We start from the raw sequence: 12,447 nt of genomic DNA on the forward strand, positions 1-12,447 counted from the left end.
ATATCGAAAAAACCTAAAACTAATTTTTTGCTATTTCATTTATCTAGGAACATTTCTCCTTTACTGTTCTGTGAAATCTAGGCAATATTATAGATTACAGTTTTACTGTAATTCTGGCCATGTGGAAGGATGAAATCCTCTTCCAGATTTTGTCAAGAACAAGAGCAGTTTCTTAGCAAAACAACTCTCTAACAAAAGTTCCTCTATTGGGCCTTCATGAACTGCACATCAGTATGCAGTATCCTCTTCTAGCTAATTCAGGCAATTAAGTTAGATGATTATCAAATTTGAATAACCATTATTAAAATGATATCTAAAGCATTTGGAGGTGGAGAAGCAAAGGGGTTATGACTGCAAATGTATAAAGTATAAATCCTCTAGTTACTTAAAACGTAATTGTGGTCCAACTGAACTTTGGATCAATTCAAACAATAGTGATAATGTAGAGATTGGAATACAAAGGAATTCTTCCTTTTCTCTCTTTCTTCATTTTTTCTTTCTCAAAAAACATATTAAGCCATACAAAGAAATTATTCATCTGGTCTCTTTACTGTTAATTTAATCTTATAAATTAACAAGGGTCTAAACTAACATAATGCTGATAATGGGAGAAGAAGGGAGAAAGACAAGCAGAAAAGCAAATTCCTATCCCTAAAATCTGCATATGTTAGCTGGATTTCAAGCAGTATAAATGAGGATTAGAGAATTGACTTTATATTTGAAATTATACTCAAGAGACTTTTTAGTTCCAATCCAAACAAATTAATTGCCTATTAAAATAAGCAATCAAAATAAACCATGGAACATTCTTTGGAGAAATATAACAATATCCCAATTTTCTATAACATAACTTTCAAAAACATATGCCCTATACAGATGCAATTGAGTTTTGATATAAAAATTATCTTAAGTGAAGAAAAAAATAACATAAGAGCTAAAAGTTTGTCTCTTTTAATAAAAATTGCGTGAATCTTTGTGACTTGAGAATGCATAATGATTTATTAAATATAACATCTGAAGCACAAGTAGCAAAAGATAAAACATACCATGGACTTCATCAAAATTAAAATAAAAGTTGTGGTTCAAAAAACATTAGCAAAAAGTTGAAAAGACAATTCATATCTGCAAAGCTAAACATGGCCTTAACATATGATATAAAAGAATAACTCTTAGATATTTACACAAATGAATTGAAAAGTTATGTGCATACAGAAAACCTACACAAATATTTATAGTGGTTTTATTCATAATTATAAAAACATGAAAACAATCAAAATCTTTTCTAGTAAATGTACACATAAACAAATGGTGATATTTATGTACAATGAAATATTGTTCAAAGATGGAAAGAAATGAACTACCAAGCCATGAAAATACATTGGAACAACGTATTTCTAAGTGAAAGATGTCAGTCTAAGGGATACGTCTTTTATATAAATTCAATTATCTCAGTCTAAAACACCAAAGTTACAGAGACAGAAAAAAGGGCAGAGGTTATCAGCGACTCTGGTGGAAAAAGGAAAGAGAAGTGAACAGGAGGAAAAGAAAGTTATTGAATGCAGCCAAACTACTCTATATGATATGGCAATGGGGGAGTAATAGCATCATACATTTTCCAAATCCATAAAAGTATATAGTACTGAATAAGTCCTACTATAAATTGTCTCCTTTGTGTAAAAATAATATTTCAATATTCGTTTGATATTATAACAAATATACTACATTAATGTAGCATGTTAATAATAAGGGAAAATGGGTACAGTGAGGAAAGAATATTTTTGGACTCTGAAAATTCTAATCAATAATTCAGTAATCTAAAACTACTCTTAAAAATAAAATATATTAAATTTTAGATTAAAATAATACAGAAAGCTATATCCTGCTAATATTAATGATAAAAATAAGGTAATATGACAAAATAAGTGAAAATGTTTTCAAATCACATATTCATTAGGGGTCCAATGTCCAGAATACATTAGTTCTTAAAAGTAAAATGATAAATACCTGAATAAAAAGTAAGAAAATTCTTGAGATAGATATTTCTACAAATAGATATACAAGTCACCATTAAACATATGGAAGATATTTAATATGACTAGTCATCAGAGAAATACAAATCAAAATGATAAGATACCACTGTAGATTTATTAATTCACTAGGGCAGCTATAATAAAAATGATTAATAATAAATTTTGCTTAAGACGTGAAAAACTGAAACCATTAATTGTTTCTTATGGAATCTAAAATGATAAAGTCATTTTGGAAAAAAATGATTTTTCAAAGATATGAAGTTCCATGTTACCCAATATATACCCAAGGAAACTGAAAAAATATAAGCGCATAATTTACACTTGAATATTCATAAAAGCCTTATTAATAATACTACACATAATTTACACTTGAATATTCATAAAAGCCTTATTACTAATACTACACAAAGTAGAAGCAAACTAAATGCCCATGTATTGACAGATAGATAAATAAAACATGGAAGTATAGTTTATCCAATTATTGGAATGTTGTTTAATTATAAAAGCAAAAGTAACTCTGATAGTACTGTGAATGTACCACAGTATATAAACTGAAAACATTATGCCCAGTGCAAGAAGCCTGGAACAAAAGGCCACTTTATATGAAGTATGTAAGATAGACAAACTCATAGATCCACAAAAAGAACATCCATGTTTCTCAATGCCTTGGGGATGAGGAGAATGTGAGAGGACTGCTAGTGGGTACAGGATTTGGTTTTAGTATATTTATGATATTCTGAAATTAAATGTTCTTTTAAAAAATATGGTGAAAGAGATGTATAATCACCATCAATAACTGTACAACTAAAGTGAAAATTTTATGGTATCTGTATTTCATTTACATTTATTAAAAGTTTTAAAAAGAACAGTAGGTAAATTTTTATTCAGAAAATCGATCAATGTAATTTACTATGTTATTTGAATAAAGCAAAAAAACTATATAGTTATTTCAATAGGTATAGAAAAATATTTTGAAAAGTACCCATTCCTAATAAAAACAAATTCAACACTGAATGATTGTGGAAGTTAAGTAAACTTTCTCAATTTGACAAAGGGAATATACAATAAGCTTATAGCTATTTTAGCTGCTTAATGGCAAAACATAGAATGATTTTCTGGGAAAATTAGGATAAACTATGCATTATTGCTTTCCTACTCCTCAGCACCATAAAAGTGATCTTATTGATTGAAATAAAAAGGAAAATGAGTTTCATGCATACCATAAAGGTGTGTAAACAAAAGGTAAAATTGTCATTATTTGCTTTTGACATGGTTGTTAACACAGACAATGTTAAGAAATTTGCAAATTATTAAAACTGTCACAATTAAATTTAGCAAGTTCCTAAGATGCAAGTTAATGCACATGTAAAATTATTCTCCATTTTATATTCTAGCAGTATTTCAAAAGTAAAATTAAATATAAACATTTCTATTTTTATGAAAATTTAAAAATACATACATGTAGCTCTCTAGACTATTCAAAAAATTACTAAGTAATAAAAATAGGCATACAGACCAAAGGAGATAATAGAAATACAGAAAAAAATTTCATCTACTTTCAGCCATCTGATATTTCATAAAGGGGCAAATAACATACATTATACAATCAATAACACATCAGTAGCCTTTCTTGCTCTCTTTTTTTGGTTTTCTCTTCCCCCGCCCCCTTCCTCTTCTTCCTTCTTTTTTTCCAAAAGGTGCTGGGAAAATTGGTTATCCATGAGCAGAAGAGTGATTCATATCTTTCACCTTGTAATAAAATCAAATAAACCGCTATAGAACTCAGGGTGTGGAAATTCCTCAAAACAAAACCAAAAGAAATTCCATTTTATCCAGCTATCCTCCATCTAGGTATCTTCCCAATAGAGTTAAAAGCATCATATTACAGGGATACTTGCATACCCTTGTTTATAGCAGCACAATTTATTATATCTAGATCTTGGAAACAGTGTATATGTCCATCAACAGATGAATAAGTAAGGAAAATGTGGTATTTATACACAATGAAGTACTATGTTGTCATAAATAATGATAAACTTGAGGCTTTCATAGGTAAAGAATGCAACATATGTAGTGACATTTGCATACTCATATTTATAGCAATGCAATTCACCACAGATAAGATCTGAGATAGCCTAGATAGATACCTTTCAACAGACAAATGGGCAAAGGAAATTAATATGCATTAATATGAATACTATTTAGGGATGACCCTGAGGCTTCAAATGCGAGATGGCCACTATCATGAGGCTGAGTGTTCTCTGCGGTGCCCGAGGAGCCTGAGTTCTTTTCCTTCGAACTCCAGTGCTCAAACCTCCTCATGTCTCAGCATTTCCTCAAGACTGACTTTCCCCAGGTGGTGTGGAGAATAGCACATTCACCTGTCACCAATCCATCATTCTGGTTCTAAGGCTGCAACTCTCCACTGGACTAGTGAAAGAGTAGTCAATGTTTTGCTCCTGGGTCTGCCTCCAGCTGCATATTTGAATCCTTGCTTTGCAGTGGACTACTCCCTGGCTGCAGCTGTCACTCTCCACAGTCACTGGAGTCTTGGACAAGTTGTTACTATGTTCATGGGAATGCATCACAGAAAGCTGCCCAGGCAGGTCTTTTGGCTCTCTGGGCTTTAACTTTTGCTGGGCTTTGTTATTTCAACTATCATGATGTGGGTATATGCAAAGCTGTTGCCATGCTGTGGAAGCTCTGATCTTTTGGATTTAATACTTTAAGCATTGATTGTATGTCTCCTTCCCTCTGCTCTGTCATGCCATTCAGCTCACAGTAAGCAAAAAATAACAGATAAGTCCATTGGTCCTTATTGCATGGTTATTTTCAGAATTTTAATTTTGAGGAAAAGATTTGAGAGGAATTGTATCCAAGAAATAGTGAGAATGAGTTGTATATTTTGGTGAGTTAATGGGATTGTCTCCCAACTCACAAGACTCAGAGAATAACTAAACATCATGTATGAGCTTTTGCCTTTAATTTATCAAGTCTCTTAAGGAGAATTCAGCTTTATTACTGTCAATACGTGATTATACCTTTTCTTATTTTTCCTGGAAATAATAGACAAAGGGAAAGACTGTTAATTCATGAGTAAAGAGTCCAGAAAATCAGACGGTGTTTAATATGGAAATGTCCCTGTCTGTTCAGTTGGTACCAGATAATGATGATTATTTTGTGTCCTAGAGAAACTTTAAAATTAGAAAATGCTGATATAGATTCCTAAATCCTAGGAAGGAAAGCTTGGAGAGTTTCTGAATTTAGAGAGCCATTTAGGGAAGAGATCTTGCAGATTTATCAGAATATTACAAATTCCAAACAGAATTAATTCTCAAATGTCTTTTACTTTTTCTGAAGTAATCTGACCTCAAATATAAAATTGTAAGTAATAATTGCTTTCCCATAGTGGGAATTGCTAATGAAAAACTGTATTCAGTGAAAAGAATCAGTTGTTAAAATAAAAGATTGTATAATAAAAATATATTCTACTCTTTAAAAAATATGAACACTATTTATCCATAAAAAAGAATGAATTGTGTCATTTGGAGTAAAATGGATGGATCTTAAGACTATAGTGTCACATTAAATATGTCAGACACAAAAATTAAATATCATATTTTTTTGACAAAACAAAATATAAATCAATTAATGAGTAAAATGAAGGAGAGATGATAGGTAACAGGGAAACAGACATTTGGACAAATGGAATCAGATCAGGGGAAGGGGAAATAGAAAGGGTGGAGAGGAGAGGTAAAGAGATTGAATATGACTAAGAAATTAGATGTATAGATAGATGTATTTGGATATATATATATATATATATATATTCCTTACACCAAATGTAACTCATATGTATTGCAAATACCAATAAAATGTGATAAGTGAAAATAAAGAAGACCAAATAAATTAAAGGATATACCATGTTCATGGATTGGAAAACTCAGTTTTGTTTGTATGACTATTTTTCAAAATTTATCTGTAGATTTAGTAATATTCTGATCATAAACCCAGCAGTTAATTTTTAAAAATATTTTTAGATATAGAAGACCATGAGGACACCCCCTGGGCAGGCACACCAGCTGCCAGTTTGACCTTGTGGTCAGATGCAAGTGGTTGCAGCTTGCTCCATCTGGGTTTCCCTGCCAACTTGCATCCAGGAGACCATGAGGACACCCCCACCACCACCACAGGCCCACCAGCCGCTGGCTTGGGTGCCACATCCCCCCACCCCTGGCCTCTTCGCTGTGCAGCTACCTAGTTTCACACCACAGAGGCACAGGGGGACATAAAGGCCATTGTCCTGAGTTGCAGAAGTGAACAACAGAGAGAGGGCATCTCTCAGGCTCCCTGATGAAAACTGAAGCCCACTAGTGTCGGAAATGGTAGAATTCAGCTATCTAGTTGTAAGAATAAATCACAAGAAGTTTGTTAACTAAGAGAATTAAGTCGTTTCTGGGAAATTCCACAAGTCTATTTGTTAAAAGAATGCCAGAAAACTTTAAGAGACCTTGTAAAAGTTGCATGGGGGCAAAAGAGGTTTTCCTAGTTTTCTTATTTATTATTGCCCGGGATCAGAGGACTGGGACCCAATGACTCTATGGGTGGTAAGAGAGGTACGACTCATTATGCACATCTGTGATGTTTATGGTGGTTGGTGGGCTTGATTTTGGCTGAGATCTTCCTGCTGTCTTGATACTATCTGAAAAGAAGAGGGCTGCGGTGTGCTCTTTGATGTACAGGATTGGTGAATGGAAACAGGGGACTTGTGGATTCGCCTGTAGCTTTTATGAGTCACTTAAAGTCATTTGTCACCAGAGGTTAAAATCAGAAAAATGATAGCCAGAATAACTAAGCTGCTTTCCTACATGTGTAAAAGCCTTGCTTCTTTCCTTTGTGATTGTTGAATAGTGCCAGAGGAATTAAACTGCTGTTCATCCCCCAGGCTGTCTCCTTTTCTTTCTTTAAAAGTTGGTGCTTTCCAGGATTCCAGGTCTCCCTCTAGAGAGACCATCAACATAATAGAAAAGTAAAGAGAATCTCTGCAATATGGGCACACCAAACCACTGTACTTGGTAAGTTGGAGGGATCATCACCTCCCATTTGAACCTGGACTGTTTTGGGGGGAGAGACAGCTGGAACCACTAGTGGAACCTTGCAATATTCAGCCCCGCAGGAGGACAGGGAACTCAGTTTGGGCCTTGCAGCCAGAGGTCTGTCTGAATCTCGTGGCTCTGTGGCTGGCTTACTGAAACTCATTGACTTATAACTGACAGTACCAAAAACAAAAATGAGAAGACATTTAAGCAAGTCATGAAATCAGACCTTTACCCCACAAAAGGCAATTTCTGGGGAAAATGAGGATGAAAAGTCTGATAATCAACCACTTGAACACCCTGAACTGATAGCACAGAAAGTATCAAAACAGATGAATGAGGCTCTAGAAAAATTCAAAGCAGAAATAATCTCCCAGATAATGACAGAGATGCTGAGAAGAGCAAAAGACATAATTAGAGGCTCTAGAACAGAAACAGACAAAAAAATAGATGAATTAGAAATATGATCACCCAATATAAGATTTGGAATCCATGAAACAGATTCAAACAGATATTCAGGAGATTGAAAAATCCATTGAAAGATTTTGTAGCTGATTTCAGATTGAACTTTCAGAAATGTGCTGAATTTAATGAGCCTGATTCAGAAGTAGCCAATGCTGGTATAAAACTTGAAATCTATTTTGAAGAACTTCTACAGAATCTTTATTCAGAAAAAAGATTTTCCAAAGTAGAATTCAAGAATGAATCAGAAGATAATAAATTTAGTGATGATTCAGATGATGGCTTCATGCAGCCCCGGAAGAAGTGCCTCAAAAGCATCAAGGAGTGCCAATTGCTTAAATAAAGCAGCACCACTGGCATATGTCTGTTGGAGTTTCTTGTTTGTCAGTAATTTAACATCATTTTAAAGAAGAATTTGTGAGCTGTTAAAAAAAAAACTCCATTGAAAGCATGCATAGCAGATTAAGGGAATCTGAAGATAGAATATCAAGAATATCAGATATACAAGACAGGATTGTGGTGAAGGACCATGAAAACAGAGATTTCTTAAAAATAGTAAGGGACCAGGAGAAATCAATCAAGCAGCTGCCGGATGATGCAGAGAAAAATAACATAAGACTGAGAGGAATTCACAAAAAAATAGGAGAAAATATAATCATCATAAAAGAACTGTTCACAGAAGTAATTGTAGAAAACTTCCCAGACAGAGGTAGAGAATTGGACATACAGGTAAGTGAGGTATATAGAACTCCAACTAGACATGATCAAAAAAAATCTACACCTAGACACATAATAATGAAGATCCCAGAAGCCCAACAGAAGAATAAAATTCTACAGGCAGTTAGAGAAAAGAAACAAATCACCTATAAAGGAAAGCGCATCAGAATTATGGCAGATTTTTCAGCACAAACCCTTAAGTCAAGGAGAGCCTGGAGTCAAATATTTCAAGCCCTAAAAGAAAATAACTTCCAACCTAGATTGTTGTATCCTGCAAAATTATCTTTCAAAATCGATGGGGAAATTAGATACTTCCACGACAAAGAACACCTGAGAAATTTCATGAATACCAAACTAGCACTCCAAAAATCCTAAGCAATATCCTAGAAAAAGACAGTGCAGAGTACATCTCCATGAGATCCAACAAAGGGAAGCAACCAGGCAAGGTAAGAAACTAAAGGGGAAAACAAAACAAAAGAAAACAAGAAATAAAAGAGACACCAATAGTAAAACATCATGACAAGGATGAGTCAATATCTATCAATTATAACTATCAATGTTAATTGTCTCTATTCACCAATCAAAAAAATAGGCTGATACAATGGATTAAGAAGCAATATCCAACAATATGCTGTATACAAGAAACACACCTAACTCAAAAAGAAATTCATAGACTGAAAGTAAAAGGATGGAAAACCATTCTCCATGCCACATGAACCCAGAAAAAAGCAGGGGTAGCAATTTTATTTGCAGACAAAGTAGATTTCAAACCAAAACTAATTAAGAGAGACAAGGATGTTCTTTACATCCTTGTGAAGGGAAGAGTCCAAGAGGAAGAGATGAAAAATACAAATATATATGCACCATATATGAATGCACACAACTATACAAAACAAATATTAATGAACATGAAAAACCAAATAAACTCTAATACAATTGTAGTGGGGGATCTCAATACCCCATTATTACAATTAGACAGACCATCTAGACAAAAAATTAACAAAGAAATTCTAGAGCTGAACCAAGCTATTGAACAAATGGATTTAATAGATATTTACAGAGTGTTCCACCCCACAAAATCAGAGTACACATACTTTTTGGTTGCACATGGGTCATTCTCCAAAATAGACTACATGCTAGGTCATAGGATATGTCTAAATAAATGTAAAAGAACTGAAGTTACCCCCTTTATATTATCAGACCATAGTGCAATAAAATTGGAGACCAATGACATAACAAACTGCAAAACTCCCACAAACACATGGAAATTGAATAACACCCTCCTGAACAACCAATGGGTCACAGAGGAAATTAAAGGAGAAATTAGACAGTTTCTACAAGTAAATGATAATGCCAGTACAACAAACAGGAATCTATGGAACACAATGAAAGCAATTCTACATGGGAAATTCATAGCAGTCAATACCCATATTAGGAAAACAGAGAGAACTCACATAAATAACCTAATTCAGAACCTCATGCTCCTAGAAAAAGAAGAGCATAACAAGCCCAAAGCTCATACAAGAGAGAAAATTATAAATATCAGAGCAGAAATCAAGGCAGTGGAGATGATACAAACAATTAATGAATCAGAGTTGGTTTTTTGAAAGAATAAATAAAATCGATAAACCCTTAGATGACCTTATCAAAAAAAGGAAAGAAAATGCTCAAATCCATGCAATCAGGAATGAAAAAGTGAAGCCACAACAGATCTAGCAGAAATCCAAAGCATCATCAATACCTACTTTACTCCAATAAAATGGAAAAAAACAGAAGAAATGGACAGATTCCTAGATACATATGAATTGCCAAAGTTAAATGAGGAAGATATAGAAATTCTAAACACCCCAATTACAATGAGTGAAATTGAAAATGTAATAAAAAAATTACCAACAAAGAGCAGCCCAAGTCCTGATGGCTTCACTGCTGAATTCTACAAGACATTTAAAGAAGAACTGTTGCCATTACTCTTTAAACTCATCAAGGAAATTGAAAGGGAAGCAATATTTCCAAATGCATTCCTGGAAACAAGTATTACTTTGATTCCAAAACCAGGGAAAGACACAACCAAAGAAGAGAACTACAGGCCAATGTCCTTAATAAATACTGATGTAAAACTCCTCAACAAGATACTGGCAAACATAATACAGAGGGTCATCAAGAAGATCATACACCCTGACCAAGTCAGATTTATCCCAGGGAAGCAAGGATGCTTCAACATTCATAAATCAATAAATATAATGCACTATATTAACAGAGTCAAAGACAAAACATATGATCATGTCAATACATGCAGAAAAGGCATTCCACAAAATCCAACACCCATTCATGATAAAAATCTTACAGAAAATTGGAATACAAGGTCTTTATGTCAACTTGATTAAGGCTATCTATGAAAAACCAACAGCCAACATCATACTAAATGGTCAAAAACTGAGAACTTTCACAATAAAATCAGGAACAAGACAAGGATCCCCAATATCATCACTCCTGTTTAACATTGTTCTGGAAACATTAGCCACAGCAATTAGAAAAGAGAAAGAAATAAAAGGAATAAAAATAGGAAAGGAAGAAGTTAAACTGTCATTATTTGCTGATGATATGATACTTTACATAGAAGACCCAAAATACTCTGTCAAAAGACTTCTACACTTAATTGACAGATTCAATAGAGTAGCTGGATACAAGGTTAACACTCAAAAAACAATAGCCTTTTTATATACAAATAATAGACTCACTGAGAGAGAAATTAGGGAAATAATTCCCTTTACAATAGCATCCCCCAAAAATGAAATATCTAGGAGTTAATCTAACAAAGGAAGCAAAAGACTTCTACACTGAAAACTATAGCACTTTGAAAAAAAGGTGATTGAGGAGGATATAAGAAAATGGAGAGACATCCCTTGTTGCTAGATAGGAAGAGCCAATATAGTGAAAATAGCCATACCTCCAAAACTATTATATAGGTTTAATGCAATGCCGATTGAAATTCCAAGAATATATTTCCCAGAACTAGAGAAAAGAATCCAAAAATTAATTTGGAACCAGAAGAGACCTAGAATAGCAAAAGAAATTTTAGGCAACAGAGATATGGCTGCGGGTATTCCAATCCCTAACTTGAAACTATACTACAAAGCTACTGTGATAAAAAACAGCATGGTACTGGCAAAGAAACAGACCCAAGGATCAGTGGAATAAATTAGAAGATGCAGAAACAACTACAGATATGCTCACCCACCTCATCTTTGACAAAGGAGCCAATCATCCTCATTGGAGGAAAGATATCCTACTTAATAAGTGGTGCTGGAAAAACTAGATTTCAACCTGTCAAAGATTAAAACTAGAACAATACCCATCACCATGCACTAAATTAAGATCAAAGTGGATTAAAGATTTAAATATTAAGACAGAAACACTAAATTTGCTGGAAGATAAGTTAGGAAGGACTCTTGAAGACATTGGTATAGGAAAAGATTTTACGAACATAACCTCAGTGCCAAGGAAACTTGCACAAAAAATCAACAACTGGGACCTTATCTTATTAAAAAGCTTCTGCATTGCAAGAGAAACCACCAACAGAGCTAAGAGACAACCTGCAATGTGGGAAAAAGTTTTCAGCAAATGTGCCTCAGACAAAGGAGTTATATCTAGAATATATAAAGAACTGAAAAAAATCAGACCCCCAAATTAAAAGACCAATTCAAAAATGGACATCTGAAATGAACGGACATTTCTCATACAAAGAAGTAAAATTGGCAAATAAATATATGAAAAAATGTTCAACATCACTGGTCAGTCATTTGAGAGATGCAGATGAAAACTCCACTGAGATTTCACCTCACAGGAGAAAGAATGGCTGTTATCAAGAAATCAACCAATAACAAATGTTGGCAGGGGTGTGGGGAGAAAGGAACCATTCTCCATTCCTAGTGGGAATGCAGACTGGTGCAACCACCCTGGAAGTCAGTATGGAGATACCTCAAAGAATTAGGGTTAGAGGTCCTATTTGACCCAGCTATCCATCTGCTGGGTGTCTTCCCAAAAGAATTAAAAGAATCATACCACAGCAATATATGTCCATCCATGTTTATAGTGGCACAGTTTGTAATAGCAAAAGCTTGGAAATACCCCAAGTGCCCATT

The 12,447-nt window shown here is 33.9% G+C and overlaps 1 pseudogene; it reads left to right on the plus strand.

Annotated features, from left to right (window-relative positions):
• The first annotated feature begins 4,262 nt into the window (after positions 1-4,262).
• LOC101708739 (succinate dehydrogenase [ubiquinone] cytochrome b small subunit, mitochondrial pseudogene) lies at positions 4,263-4,739 on the plus strand (annotated as a pseudogene).
• Positions 4,740-12,447: the final 7,708 nt, after the last annotated feature.

The sequence above is a fragment of the Heterocephalus glaber genome, unplaced genomic scaffold, assembly GCF_053883595.1.
Source record: "Heterocephalus glaber isolate CG9 unplaced genomic scaffold, H.glaber_assembly_v1.0 deba00000071, whole genome shotgun sequence".
Taxonomy (NCBI): domain Eukaryota; kingdom Metazoa; phylum Chordata; class Mammalia; order Rodentia; family Bathyergidae; genus Heterocephalus; species Heterocephalus glaber.